We start from the raw sequence: 14,709 nt of genomic DNA on the forward strand, positions 1-14,709 counted from the left end.
TCCCATGGTTTCCCTTATTTGCAATAACTAGTATATGTCTGAGTCAAGCAGAAAAGGTCAGATAAGTTGATGTTAGGGGAATGAACCCTAAGATATGTATTCAAATGTTTTTTTCTTTCATGCAATTGTTTCTAACATATTTATAAGATTGTTTCTTTGTTGCTTTTTATGTCCTTCCCCCATGGTACAACCCCTGCTTTCACTGTATTTGATGTTGGTATAATTTGTGGAGGGTAAGGGAAAAAACAAATCTTTAAATAGGGATACAGGTGGACCCATTGCAACAATGAGACGAACAAGTCGTTATGTCAAAAACTAACTTGACACAGTCTTAAAGCTCTCTCAAGGATAGCAAGGGGGAAAATAATGTGCATTAAATGCCTACTAGGTATGAAATACTTTTTAATATCTCCCACTTAAGCCTCACAAAAACCCTATGTGGATCTTAGAGATCAAGTAAAGATCTTGCTTTAAAATTCAACAGGAATCTGTTGACTGTAAAGAAACAAAACCAAACCGGTGTCTAGGATATGAGCAGTCTCTTTCTTCTATCAGTACTTAGTTTAAGTAGGGCTTGCGCACACATATTGAGTCTTAAGCTCCATATTCATTTCTTTCACTTCTGTCATAAGTTTCTGAGGTGCTAAGCTAGAGGGTCTGGTTGGTGGGAAATGGGTATAAAGTAGCAAGAAGACAACTATGCTTCACATTAATGCTGAGCTGTGCTCTCACTTTTCAGGGAATGGTAGAAGAGACAGGACAGGGACCCAAGTCTAAGCCAAGGATTGGTAGGCCAAGAAAGAACTTGAAGAAGGCCCCATCCTTGGGTGAGGTCCAAGGTCCAAGCTTTGATTTCAAGGTTTTCTTCATCTTTTCTTTGAGCTGGGAAGATTCTAGCAGTTCATGGGAAAGGTCCTCTGTAACACTGGTGCATAGTGCTAACCGGAAGATTGAAGTACTCAGGACTTCTTCAATTTAGCAGTATTTCTTGTCTTTGGCCTATTTTTCTCCATCCAAGCCCCTGAAAGGAACCTGGAATCATCCAGCAGTAATTCCCCAATTTATTGCTCCCGTTCTACATTCCTGACCTATGAGCATTTACAGACATAGGGACCAGCTTTCCAAAGCCCAGCAGAGCTGCTTAATTTTGTCATTGTTCTATAATTTCATGGAAATGACTGCTGTGAAGCCAACAGACGACTAATAAAATCCCTCTGCCTACTCATTTTTAATATCATTCTGGAACTCCAGAACAGGGACCGTCTGGTCATGCTGCTTACTTTTATATAAAAAGAGTAGCTGGATTGAAAAATTGTATTTTTGAGAGGACACTGGAACAAGTCACATCCTCTGTTTGTGAGTCCAAATCATAGCAAAACATGTTATGTATCTAATCAGAGCAGTGATGAAATATGCCAAACACCACACCCTCTGATTGCTTTGCTTGTCCATGCACGCAATACTCTACTACTCAATATTCTACTACTGCTGTCACATTTATTGAGTACTATTTATGTGTTAGACACTGTGCAAAGATCTCCAGATTGTTTTGTAGAATGTAAGCATCATTACTGCTTTCATTTTATAGGAAAAGTAAATAGAGCCTTGCATTAGGTAAATTTGCTCTGAGCACACAGAAGAGCAGAGCCAGGCTAACAAACCAAGTCAGTTTCTATTACAGGTACCCTAAGCAACTGAGTTTTTTTGACTTATTATACAGTGAGGACTGTATAATCCTAAGCAATAACTAAGTTTCCATTTAGGTAATTTGTAGGACCAAGAGGTTTGGGGAAGAAAACATTTTTGTTTTAAGCCTTTTAGTTTGGAATCATTTTAGATTCGTTAGGAAAGTTGTACAAAAAACAATGTTCCCATATATTTTTTCACTGTTTCCGGCAACATTAACATCTTACATAACCACATAACCACACTACAATCATCAAATGTGTGTGTGTGTGTATGTGTGTGTGTGTGTGTGTGTGTGTGTATTATTGGGAGAATACAATGAATTTAACTATAGACTCTGCTCGGATTAGGGCATGATTTTCATTTGTAAGCTTTTCTTGTAACTTCTAATTTGATCATCCTTTTTAATGTCTATGTTTTCATATGTGAGAGCAGGTTGAGTATATCTTTCAATTGTGTTGAGGTCCCTTCTTAACCAGCTCTGCCATTTTCTTGATGTTGGAGAAACTAAACAATCTGGGCTTTAGGTATGGACACACTTCTGCTCTAGGGTAAGCAGTTTAGAGCCAGCTAGTCTCCCCTTTGTTAATGTTCTCTATCTGTAGCCCACCTGGCTTCTTTTCACAAACTTAACTGTATCACTGACTTTTTTGCCTCTGTCCTTGAGTGTATCTTATAAAAATCTGACAACCTGACACAGATCTTCTAAGTTCCTCACCTCACTTTCTCTGTCCCACATTTATTTTCCTCCTGGACACATCTTTGGATCAAAATTCAAGTCTCCTTCTAGCTTGGCATTTTGGGTGTTTGTGTTCCTATAGACTACGTGTCTCTACTTGCACCAGTCATCCTTGTTTATAAGGAAGGACCCAAATTCACTGCTCTAACTTTTAACCTGTCCGGTTTTATAGTGCACATGGGAACTTACCATGATGGGTTCAAAATTACACAGCTTGTGTCTGGAAGATAAAAGGCCCAGGGAAGGAAAAGTGACTTCCTAAGTGTCCGTAAGTTGTTAGAACAAGCACAGCTTAAAATAAAACTTAAACAGACATCAAACATCATAGAAGGGTATATTTTAGAAAAGAACTTAAAAGCCTTGTCTTTGCCAAATGGCAGAAACATTTTAATCCACTTTTGGAAAGGAAGGTTGTTATTAGTCACAGTATTTAAACTTGGGCTTTGACCAGGCAAAACAAGTATTAAAATCAGACTTCACATGTCTGAAGCAACATTTTCATCTCTTCTCCCTCCCCTTCCCTCCTCTCTCCCTCTTCCTCCCCCTCTCCATCTCTGTCTGTCTCTGTCTCTCTGTCTCTGTCTCTCTGTCTCTGTCTCTCTGTCTCTGTCTCTGTCTCACTCTGAAACCAGTCCTGCCATTTGCCTTTCCTAGTGTCTCTGAGTCTGAGTATTCCCAGGCCACCAGGGTAGGACACTTAGTGTTACTTTTTCTTCTTTCCTCACTTGGCATCTAAGCAGTTGCCTGGTCCTACAGCTTTGTTCATGCAGTTCTTGTGTGAGCTCAACTCTTTTCCATCTTTACTGTGGTGACTGTCCTGCATAGGTTATCTCCCATATCACTTGATCTTCTAGGCCACTAGTACAGTATGGGTGGATAAGTTTCTGATAGATAGCCATGCCCTGTGTTAATTTGCCCCCAAACTTCAGTGATATTCCCTTACCTATTGGGGTTAGAATAGACTCCTCACTCTGGCACTGGGGTCTTCCATCTCCTGCCATGTATTTTAGTTATCTTATTTCACTTCATTAGCATATATACTGAGCCATTTCCACTAGCTGTATTTTACCTGTGATGTTTCCTCTGACATCATGCCCTTCACATGATGTTCCTTCTGCTTGGATATGTATGCATCTCTATTCCTACTCCTAATCATCATTTGTCAGCAAACCATAGCCTGAAAGCCAAACCCAGCCTGTGGCCTATTTTTAGGAAACAAGGTCTTATTTGAACACAGTCACATACATTCATTTGAGTCTTATGCTACATAGCAACACACCTCAGATCACAGATCAGTGGGAGTCTTGTGATATTATTTCAGCTGGTGACTTTGTAACCATCAGAGTTTGTATGCGTATACTCCATGATGTCTGCATAATGACAAGATCACCTAACAATGCATTGCTCAGAACATATACCATCATTATGCCATATATCTTACGATGTATCTCTGATTTTACACTACAACAGTAAATGTGAATAATTGCAGTAAAGACTCTCTGGCTCAGAAAGTGTATAGGGTTTACTTTCTGATCTTCTCACTATCTCCTTAGTTTTGAGTACCCAAAGCAATGTGTTTTAGAAAAAAAAAAAGTTAAGCCCCTATCATACACTGAATACACAGAAACAGAAAAGACATGTCCCTTCCCATAAAAAGTGATGGCAAAGTCATCAAACAGTAAACTCCCTGCACAACATGAGAAGGAAAGCAACAACACACGTGTAGGAGTTACCTCATGGGACAGAACAGAGAATGATTAGACCCTGTGGTTAAGAAGTCCATAGCTGAGGTGCATTTGAAATCAAATATAATCAGAGTGAGACGTTGACATTGATCTAGACAGAAGAAACAACACATACAAAGGCTTGGAAGGACAAGCTATATTTCTTTTGAAACCTCAGGTCGTACTAAGGGAAGCCAAGTGGCAAGAGAAGCCAAGTGGAGTTCTGCTAGCTTAGGTTTGAATTTTCTCAAACTATCAATATTTACATGAATTATCCAATGACATAGGTGGAAAGTTTATGGCATTATGTTTGACATTTTATATCTATGCAGAAAAGTTTCTTATCATCTAAACATTGTCCTAAAGCAAAACTTCGTGTAGGATAGCATGAGACAGGAAAAGTAAAGAGAGATACACAACTCTCAAGTGCGAAGACAGCTGCACTTTTCCTGGACATCTTACCTCTCCGTTCTCCTGGCACTTCCTCTTTCCTACATTATACATTGAAGGTGGAGATGGGGGTGGGGTAGAAGGGTATTGGGGGGAGGTAGAGGGGGGTTGGGGGGAGAGTAGTGAGAATGTACCCTGAATGGCGAACTTCCTGAGCATGGGTCTGTCTTTATTCCTGGCCTGCAAGGTCTTGAATGGACATTTTCAGAATTTTTAGATAACAAGGGTATTTTTTGCAGCAATCAATCCATTATTTGATATGAAACACAGAAGTAATGGATTGTGTCTTTTGTTTTGGTCATACTTCTCTAGGTTGATGCTTATGAATCTAATTTGTAACTACCAAGAAGGCAACCTTCGTTTATGTTGGTTTTTCTTTTTCACTTTTATTTTTTCCTTCCTACGCTTCTTCTACTTCACATTCCCCTTGAAGAAGCACATTCTTTCCTATCCACCAGATATCCACTGCTAGGCAAGGTATGGCCTCAGCTTGTGGTCATATTCATACTGAAATGATCGGGATTGTTTCACACTTTAAAAGAAAAAATTCCAACAGGCCTGTGGAAAGGAAATTTGGATAGTCAGAAGTGGGTTGCTAAGTGGGAATTTAGTCCGGAGGAAGGAGGCACAAATTTTCAAATCTTCACAAAGTAAACGTGGTATCTCACATAAGGAAAAATCTAGAGGCCCTAGAAAATAACAGGTCCCTCAATTAAAACCAGCATTTTAGCTATCACGTACTGTAAACATCTTGTGATCCATGGATATCCATTATAGCTCTCATATATTGATACATGCGTTGCAAAAGCTATGTCTACCTTTCACAACCTCCCTCTACAACTTATCATTCCACTTTCACACATGAAGAAACTTATACTCAAATGGTTAGATAGTTTTCCCAAGGCCCATTGCTAACAGACAGAGCCCAGATCTGCCTGCTTCCCTGGAGATCCTGACAGTGCTCTCAGATTGAACTGTGACTAAGAAGGAAGTTAGGTAATCTTTTAAATTTCTGCTCCCTGCTGAGCATTCTTCCCTTCCAGCATTTTCTGGCAAGGCATTCTTTAAGAGTACTGGCCTAAAAGTAAGATTGGCAATAGAAGTCACAAGATTCAATGCAATATAAAAATGCACAGTTGCTTGTTGAAAAAGCAGAACAAATGCCATCCAGGACATTAAAATGTAAGGCCTGATCCTTTGCTCTCCTGATTTGTTATATTTTTTCAAGCTATACTATTTTGTGTAATTCTAAGAAAAAATGTACATTGTTTTTTAAATGTTTACTACTTTTTTTGGGAGATAGCAATACTGAGATTTGAACTCAGAGCCTCATACTTGCTGGACAAGCACTCGATTAACTCTTTGGATTCCGTTTTTTTTCAGTTACTTTTTTCCCCACTTTTTGGGCCAGGAGCCAGCTTCAGATCATGAGCCTCCTACATACAGCCTCTTTATATAGCTAGTACCACCCATATATACTGAAGTAAGGAGGCCAGGTCTGGCCAGCGCCATATTGGTCACATGGTGGATGGTAGGGTCTGGCATCTTGTCTTCATGCTGGAGGAAGGAACCCCCGTCCTCCCCCCAATCACCTGCCTCACAGGTATTGGGCGTGCTTGGACCCCTGGAGGCAGGGGCAGGCACTTGGCTGATAGGTTACTGAATCTGTCATTCTAGTGCCTGGGACTGGGAATTTCCTGAGGATCTGCCCCTGTGCTAACCTATTTTAGGACTGGACTAGCCTAGACTTGGGACTCTATGCCACAGGTGTATCTGTGATTGTGTCCTGTGTCTTGTGTCCTGTCTAGTCTCCAGTCATCATAGAGTCCCAATTCAGCTCTCCATTGGAGTTGAATTGACTTGTTGGTATTGTTTTTGTTATCTCTTTCCTCTTTAGCATGTTTCCTGGCTGTGTTGTGTGTATTCGTGTGCTGCAGGCCTTTGTAACAACTGGCAGCCTGCGGCCTGTTTACTGTATAATAAAGACTCCAATATTCTAAAGCAACCTAGGTTGCTTTAACAAGATTGGGTTTGGCTACATTTTTGTTCAGCTGGCCTTGAACCATGATCTGTCTGATCTCTGCCTCCAGAGTACCTGGGATTACAAGTTTGAGCCACTAAGCCTAAATAAAAAATTTTAGCTATTGTCATAAAATTTCCCATTCATTTTTGTATTGTACAAGGTCAGTTTTAAATACCAACTATAAGAGCATGCCCAGAAGAGTCCAAAGGCTACAAGTTATACTTTGTAGTACCTATATATTTATATTTTGTTTTTTAACCAGAAAAGTAGATTCAATGTTCTGGCTTTGTTTATTTTCCTTCTTAATAATAAATGCACATTCTACCAACACACTCACCCAGGCTAATTGACCTGTGAGGAAGAATGAAACGCAGAGGAGCTATTCCCTCTCCCTTGGCTTCTGTGTCATTTGTAGCAAGTGTTGGAGTCATTCATAGAAATAGCATGCGAATGGAACTATATGGTAGGATGCCTAAGTTGCTGACATTTCTTTGCATCCCATTGCTCTATTTTTTGACTCAAAACATATTCAACTTTAGGAAAAAAAGTGGGGACTCTTGAGGCTGACTGAATTTTCATGCAACCTTGGACTGACTCTCAGCCTTTCATCACAGCTCCATTGGAATTCAATGCTATGAAGCATCATAAACACTATGCAAATGAGGAACAGGCAGTGGCAAACACAAATACTGTGCATATCTCTGTGCTCATCTGCATGCTCTGCTGTTCTACTGAATTTCAGTTGTGTAAAGCACAAAGTTCTAAAATACCATTATTAAGATGGTGACGGCGGGACAAACAACCAAAGGAGAGATCTTGAGAGCGCAGTCCCCTTGCAACTGTGTAAGTTGCATGGCACAAGGAAAGCTGGCCTTGCTTAGAAGATGTCAGAGAGATGCATGGGGGAGCAGGTGGTTCCCCAGGCTAAACTGGGGAATCTTCTCTCTAATCACTCAGAACACTTAACCATCTATCTATCCATCTATCTAGCTATCTATATTATTTATTTATTTATTTATTTTGCTGGTCCTGGGGCTTGAACTCAGTACCTGGGCACTGCCCCTGAGCCTCTGTGCTCAAAGCTAGCACTCTACCACTTGAGCCACAGTACCACTTCCAGCTTTTTCTGAGTGGTTTGTCTGGTCTGGCTTCAAACCGTAATCCTCAGATCTTAGCCTCCAGAGTAGCTAGGATTACAGGTATGGGCCACCGGCTCCCAGTTTCCTACCAATATTCTTTTACCAAGGGTTCAACTCCCATTCTCCAGCCTTCAGCTCAAGCAGGCATTAAGAAGCAAAGCCTCAAGCTCTTTCCTTAGCTGCTCAGAATCAAATCCAATTGTTCTCTCTCTCCACAATTGTACTTATCTTCTAATGACTCAGCTCCTACCCCACACAGGGGTTTCTGGTATAAATTGTGTCCATCTCTACTTTTCAATAACTCTCATGAGTTTATGGTTAGTGTAGCAATTTTGAATGTCAGTCTATAATTTTGCAAAATACACAAGAGAAAAAAATTTAATAAAGCTGTCTATCCTTGCCTGTGTGAGCTTTGCTTTTGTTTTATTCAGTATTTAACAAGCAATTTCTGGGTAGCTTCAGCTATGAGTGCTATCTCTTAAGAGTAGGAGAGCCTGTGACCTCTTAGCAGTCATAATCTACTGCTTTTTGAGACTGGGACTTTGTCCTGAATATATAATTTAAATTTTAAAAAATGTTCTAAGCGGAAACCTCCTCTTGCTCTTTTGCTTTTCTACTCTGTAAATGTAGTTCATGAGAGAAATATGAAGCCAAGTACCCTGGGGTCATTATTTCAGATCAGCCACCAGAGTTCTCTAAGAGGTGGCTTTCTAAAAATGACATTCTGCACCCTGTATTCAAATCATTAAGGTCCTCCCTTCAATCTTAAAAGCTTGGTTGAAAATTTCAAATCCCTCTAACTATAGTTTCCTAACTGACTTCTAGATTTAAGCCCAAGAAATTGTCTAAGGTTTCAAGTGTCTGTGGCTTCTCATATTTCCCTTAACTTTTAGTTTAACCACTTCATTACCTTTATCTTCTTTTGTCTTGCATTTTTCACCCCCCCTGTTTTTTTCTTAAAAGTATTCTTGATCTCAATGCCAAAAGAGTAGGGCACTTCCCACTCAACTCTGAATTTTAAAATATTGAGTTGGAATTGTTAGAGACCTATAGCATACTTTACTATCACTGCTGAATTTAAGATGGATGAATTGGAAAATTATAGTGTAAAGTGAACTCAAGCTGACAAGGAGGTTCACCCTATAATCCAAGCTACTTGGGAGGTGAAAATTGGGAGGATTGCTGTTCCAGGCAAGCTTAGGCAAAACTTTAGTGAAAAACCTCATTTCAACAAACAATCTAGGAAAAATGGCATGCATTTATAATCCCATAGGAAACCTGAGATATAGGAGGATATATATGTATATATATATATGAAAATTTACATAATATAATAAAGAAGCACTGTGTGAATAGACCACTTTTGCCTTCATATGATATTTCACTCCATTTCCTTCACTTGGCAATTAATATTTTAAATATCTAAGTGGTTCATGATATTTTAAAGAAATACTTGAACACAACCTAATTTCTAAATTTGAACCATGAAGGATTCAGTAGATAATTATGGTCTTGAAGGAGCTTCAAATCACCTTAATGGGACTCTATCAACCAACCAACCAGAGGCCATGTTTAAATTTTTAAACAGCATATTAAATAATTAAGCAGCATAACAAATTATGTTTTGGATAACTGTCACAACCTAATTTTTTGAGCACTCTTAAAAAAAAAGTAACCAACTATAAATGGTTCATTAGAGGTATTTTGGAAGCCAAAAATGCTAATTTGAGTCACATGGAACTCCTAAAAGGAATTTGGCATGAAACAGAACAAAGTTGCTGCTGGAAATAGTATATTAAAAATGTCAATCGATATAGCTACAACTGAAGCATGCACGCATAGACACAGCAAGCTTTTATGACAAATACACTGGTGATCTTTCTTTTCTTACATTTTTTTTACATAAACATAGTTGTTTAATAAATTTCAGGATCTGTTTTTATGTACTTCCTTCCTACAGACATGAATTACAAAATAACTTCATGACTTTTTAGGCAAAAGTTCTACTACTGAGCTGCCACCCACCCCAACTGTACTTCATGGATATGTTTTTGTGTGTGCTGGTAATGGGGCCTGAACTCAGGGCCTAAGTAAGAGAGACCTATGGTCTAAGGAATCTAAAAAGAGTTAAATCTAAAATGCTTAATCAGCCTCAAGTGTGTTTATCAGTGTGTCAGTGTATCTGAAATGTTAAGCATAGTTTCAGGAACTTGTACATATGACACCAGTTCAATCAAAACAGCTCCATTCAGGTACCAATATGCCCATGCCACAGTCAGGTCATTTATTTGCCTGGGCAAGGAAGGCAGAGTTTAAGCAAACTTGGTTTCTCATACCAGTTCCAGTTGTCACTAGCAATTGTGTGGCCTGGGGAAAAGTATGTCACTTCTCTGGGTTCCTATTTCCATAAAATGATAGGCCTGACATTCGATCATTCCTAACATCTCTACTAGCTGGAAAATTCAATAAGTCATTTGAAGCAATTGTTACACAGACATCATTAAAAAGCAGCTCCATCAGGAGTTTGGGAAGATTATGCAGTGCTAGAGTGCTTGCTTAGCATGCTCAAGGCCCTGAGTGTGCTCCTCAGCTCAGTAAGAAAATACAGGCAACTCCAGAAAGAGGATGAAGGCTATCAGACACTGCTCACATGTGCCCACTGCTCCTTATAAGAAATGATTGACTCATCCTGTATACACCCAGGCTGCTGTTGACATGGTCACAATATCCCCTGGATAAAATAAAACCATCTCTCAATCTCTCTTACCTTAAAAAGTGGCTGGTTCAAAGCAGCAGCTTCAGATCTGGAAATACGCCAGCGTGGCAGCCTCTTCTTCCTATCTGGTAATCCTGCAAGGATAAACAATAGAGAAGAGAGTTAATACAGGAGGAGAGGGGGCATGCACATCTAACTGCAGGTGCTGGATGGAGTCTGTGAATGCAAGATCTTCCTAACCAATGAACATTCTCCCATATGACATGAGAAATGTGTATTACACTTCTATTGCTTAGCCTGGTTTGGTTGTATGAATGTAATAAAATGAGTAAGGCTGCTTCAAAATTATTAAACATAAACATTTTAGAGATAGGCTAGGTATAAATTTCAGCACTAACTTCATGCCGGAAGGCTACTGATATTGATGTTTTCTGTCATGTGTAAGCATGGTGTATAATTCTGAAACAGTTCCTCATATGAAATGAATATTTTAAGACTCAATATTCAATATATCCATCATTTCCATTAGAACTGATTTTTCTTCTTAGATTGAATATAGTTCTGGAACCTTAGAAATATCACCAGCTCAGAGATTCCATATTCGACCTATAACCGCCTTAAAGCCAAATTAGATTTTAAAATGTAATATTTAGAGATCAGAAGCAGCTAGGCACCAGTGGCTCATGCCTGTAATCCTAACTACTCAGGAGGCTAAGATCTGAAGATCATGGTTCAAAGCCAGCCCAGGAAGGAAAGTCCATGAGACTCTTATTTTCAATAAGCCAACAAGAAGTTGTACTGTGGCTCAAGCAGTAGAGCGCTCACCTTGAGCTGAAGAGCGCAGGGACAGCGCCCAAGCCCAGAGTTCAAGCCACATGACTGACCAAAAAAAAAAAAAAAAAAGAAAGAAATCAGAAGCAAATAAGAACATCCTATTTTTGTCAAAGTGCTTCTCAGAAGGCGATGTGATCAAGAGAATGCCAAGGATTTGGTTTGACTCAAGTTGGCCTAGGTATTACTCTGAATTACCGTGCAAACTATAACCTTGGAAATAACTTAAATTTCAAAGGCACTCAACTCTGCCATCTACAAAATAGGTGTGATACTCCTAACAGTAGTAGAGAAATTGAAGGAGGAAACTGTTGTGAAATGTACTCATTAGCTCACTCAGAGCTAAAAGGACTAGACATCAGGAAGACAAATCTCTGCTAAAATGGGATCTTTATCAGCTCAGTCTTTCTAGCCCAATACTGTTAAAACTCCTCCGGATGTCATTAATGAATCTAAGGGGTTTTTTAATGAAATGAATCATTGAGGATAATCAAACATACAGTGGAATGAGAATGAGAAACAGTTACAAGTTAATTGTGCAACAACTAACAAAACTGTGGGCCTCCCTGAGGCCTTAATCAATTCTCTATGTCCACTCTACTTTATGTCCACTCTACTTTATGTCTCTACACTTCTGTCCACTAACTTTGTACCTCCTGAGTTAGCATTTCCCAGTGTTTGTCCTCAGCATGGGCCGGACTGATCGAAGAGGATGGTTCTCTGTAGGGAGCTGTTTCCACATGACTGATAATTTCTGGATTCCATGGAATTTGCCTTGGTAAATTCCACATTCCTGTTCTTCTGGAAATGAAATCTCTGTCTATTTCCTATTGGGAATGGCACTTGTTCTGAGTGTACTGCCCACTCTGCCAGGATCTATGTTACTGTGTGTCAAAGGTTATGCCCCCACCCCCTCAGCCCATGCAAGCATACGTTGTGAGGTGTGACCAGGGGTGAACATTCAATCTACCTCTCTATCACTCTCTGAGAAGAGAAAGTAAGATCTGGATATGCCTAAGTTTGGGGGCAAGATGGGAAAAGCTTCTCTGTTCTGCAGACTTTATGGAATCCAAGGTACTTCTTATCTTTTCAACCCATTCATCATCATTATCATCATAACCATTGCTTAGTAGTGCCTATTACATTCCAAAATCTTTACATATACATTTTTGAGACAGGGTCTTGTTTAGTAAACCAAGCTGACTTCAAACTTGTGATATATCTGCTTTTACATCCCAACTGCCAAATTACAGGCAGAAACACCATGTCTCATTTCTAATCACATTGAATGTGTGATCTCACATAATCTTCATAAATATTCAAGTACAGCTGGGTGCCTATGGCTCACTCCTATAATCCTAGCTACTCAGGGGGCTGAGATCTGAGTATCGCGGTTCAAAGCCAGCCTGGACAGGAAAGGCTGTGGGACTCTTATCTCCAATAAACCAGCAGAAAACCAGAAATGGCACTGTGGTTCAAGTGGTAGAGTGCTAGCCTTGAGTTGAAGAGGTGAGGGACAGTGCTCAGGTCCAGAGTTCAAGCCCCATGACTGACAAAAAAAAAAAAAAGACTCAAGTACATTATTGTACTTCACACATGCAAACTACACAAGTAAAGAACTAACTTTCCCAAGGTGATACTACTAATTGTGTCAAGGGCACTATTAATCACAATTCTCACTGTCTCATGTTAAATCACATCCATCCGTCATGATCCTTGTCCATACCAACTGCAGTTACTAAGGATTCTAATATTTCCCTTCTTCATGTCTAATTGTAAGGCTTTTATTTTCCCCAGATTAAAGGTGTTAATCAAATAAAACTAAGCTCTCCTTTTAAGCTACACATTTGCCTTGAATTATATATCTTCTCAATATAGAAATGGAATCTTTCTCAGTCACTTAAAAATAGCATTAATGTATGTCCTTTACTGTAGCAAATTCTGAGTGAGAAGCTTCATGACAGAATATTTCATGCTTGCTTGCAGTATCTCTAGAGCATCTAACAAGGCTCACTTCTGCTAGGAGACCTTGAAGGCCAGTAGATTTGAGCAAAAATGTCAGCATTAGATGGGGCAAGTGCTTCCCCTGCTAGGTCATATGTAACCAATACCTGGACATGTGATGCACTGCAGTCACTGGGATTAATGTGGGGAGATTGGTTTTTGCCTTGCTCTGACCTATTGAGATGGTTAACCACTAAAACAGACAGACATGTAAGATTGGGAACACAGCTCAAAGGATAAAGTGCTGGCCTAGTAGCCACAAAGTCCTCAGTTTAATCTGCAGTTCAGAAAAGTATATATATATAATATGTTTTATATATATAATATATTATATATATATATAAATTTAAGCCAGGTGTCAGTGGCTTGTGCCTGTAGTCCTAGCTATGCAGGAGGCTGAGAGCTGAGGATCACAGTTCAAAGCCAACTCTGAGACTTTCTCCGATTAATCACAGAAAAAGCCATGTTGACTCATGTGGTAGAGCACTAGCCTTGAGCAAAAGGAGCTCAGAGACCGTGTTCGTCCAGAGTTCAAGTCCCCAGACCAGCAAAAAACAAACAAACAAACAAAACAGTAAATCTGAATAAGAAATCATCCTTTGCGTTCTTCCCCCAAGGGAGAAGTCTACCTGGATACAGTGAATTCTGAACCACTCATCTTTAGAACCACAGCACGCTGATGAGGCTTATTGAGGATGAGGACAGAGAGGAAGATATTATTTCTCTATACACCTTCAGACACCATGAAACATTTAGCTTTCTTATACTAACCCCCTGAAAGAGAAATACCATCTATGATCCTGACGGCTCTGATGGGGACCTAGTGAGAAGGACAGAAAGAACCCAGAGACTCTCCAGTGCTCTATGAGACTGGGGCTTTGGGTGATGATAATCAGTTACTTCCTTATACTTAAACGAGAAGAAGGCACAGGCTAGGAAGTGGGTACTCGCCCTCCATATCAGTTCACATTTGTGACCTGATCTCATTTTGTGAAACTCCATTCAGATACTCTACTGACTCTCTTATGCAGTCTCAACATTAAAATCTCCTTCACAGCTTGTCTAGTCTGTTTGTAGAGTGGGGGCTGACCACCAATGGGCTGGCAAAAATAAAAGAGTTAGCCTGGTCCATCCCCACCAGAGTCTCCAGCTGCTAACTGTGGACACAATGGATGAACCACCATGAACCTTGTCAGAGAATACTACACAGACTAAGACACACGATAATGGGCACTCCCGGCGGCATGAGGGCAGATGTTATCCTACATGGAGCCCATTAGCACTCAGGGTCATTGACTTGTTTACCCCAAAATTAGAGGAAGAAGGAGGGAGTGTTTAGTATACACTGTTTTGGTAACATCCTAATCTCGATGTGCTACTTCCTTTATTGAATCTCA

At 39.8% G+C, this 14,709-nt stretch overlaps 1 long non-coding RNA gene across 1 annotated transcript in view; it reads right to left on the bottom strand.

Annotated features, from left to right (window-relative positions):
- LOC105988973 overlaps positions 1-10,612 on the bottom strand; it is a 35,409-nt gene extending 24,797 nt beyond the window's left edge. The window contains exon 1 of the long non-coding RNA XR_001175225.1: positions 10,529-10,612. This is a non-coding gene — a long non-coding RNA (uncharacterized LOC105988973). The remainder of the gene's footprint in view (positions 1-10,528) is intronic.
- Between the last annotated feature and the right edge of the window lie 4,097 nt (positions 10,613-14,709).

This window comes from Dipodomys ordii, unplaced genomic scaffold (assembly GCF_000151885.1).
Source record: "Dipodomys ordii isolate 6190 unplaced genomic scaffold, Dord_2.0 Scaffold3, whole genome shotgun sequence".
Classification (NCBI taxonomy): Eukaryota; Metazoa; Chordata; class Mammalia; order Rodentia; family Heteromyidae; genus Dipodomys; species Dipodomys ordii.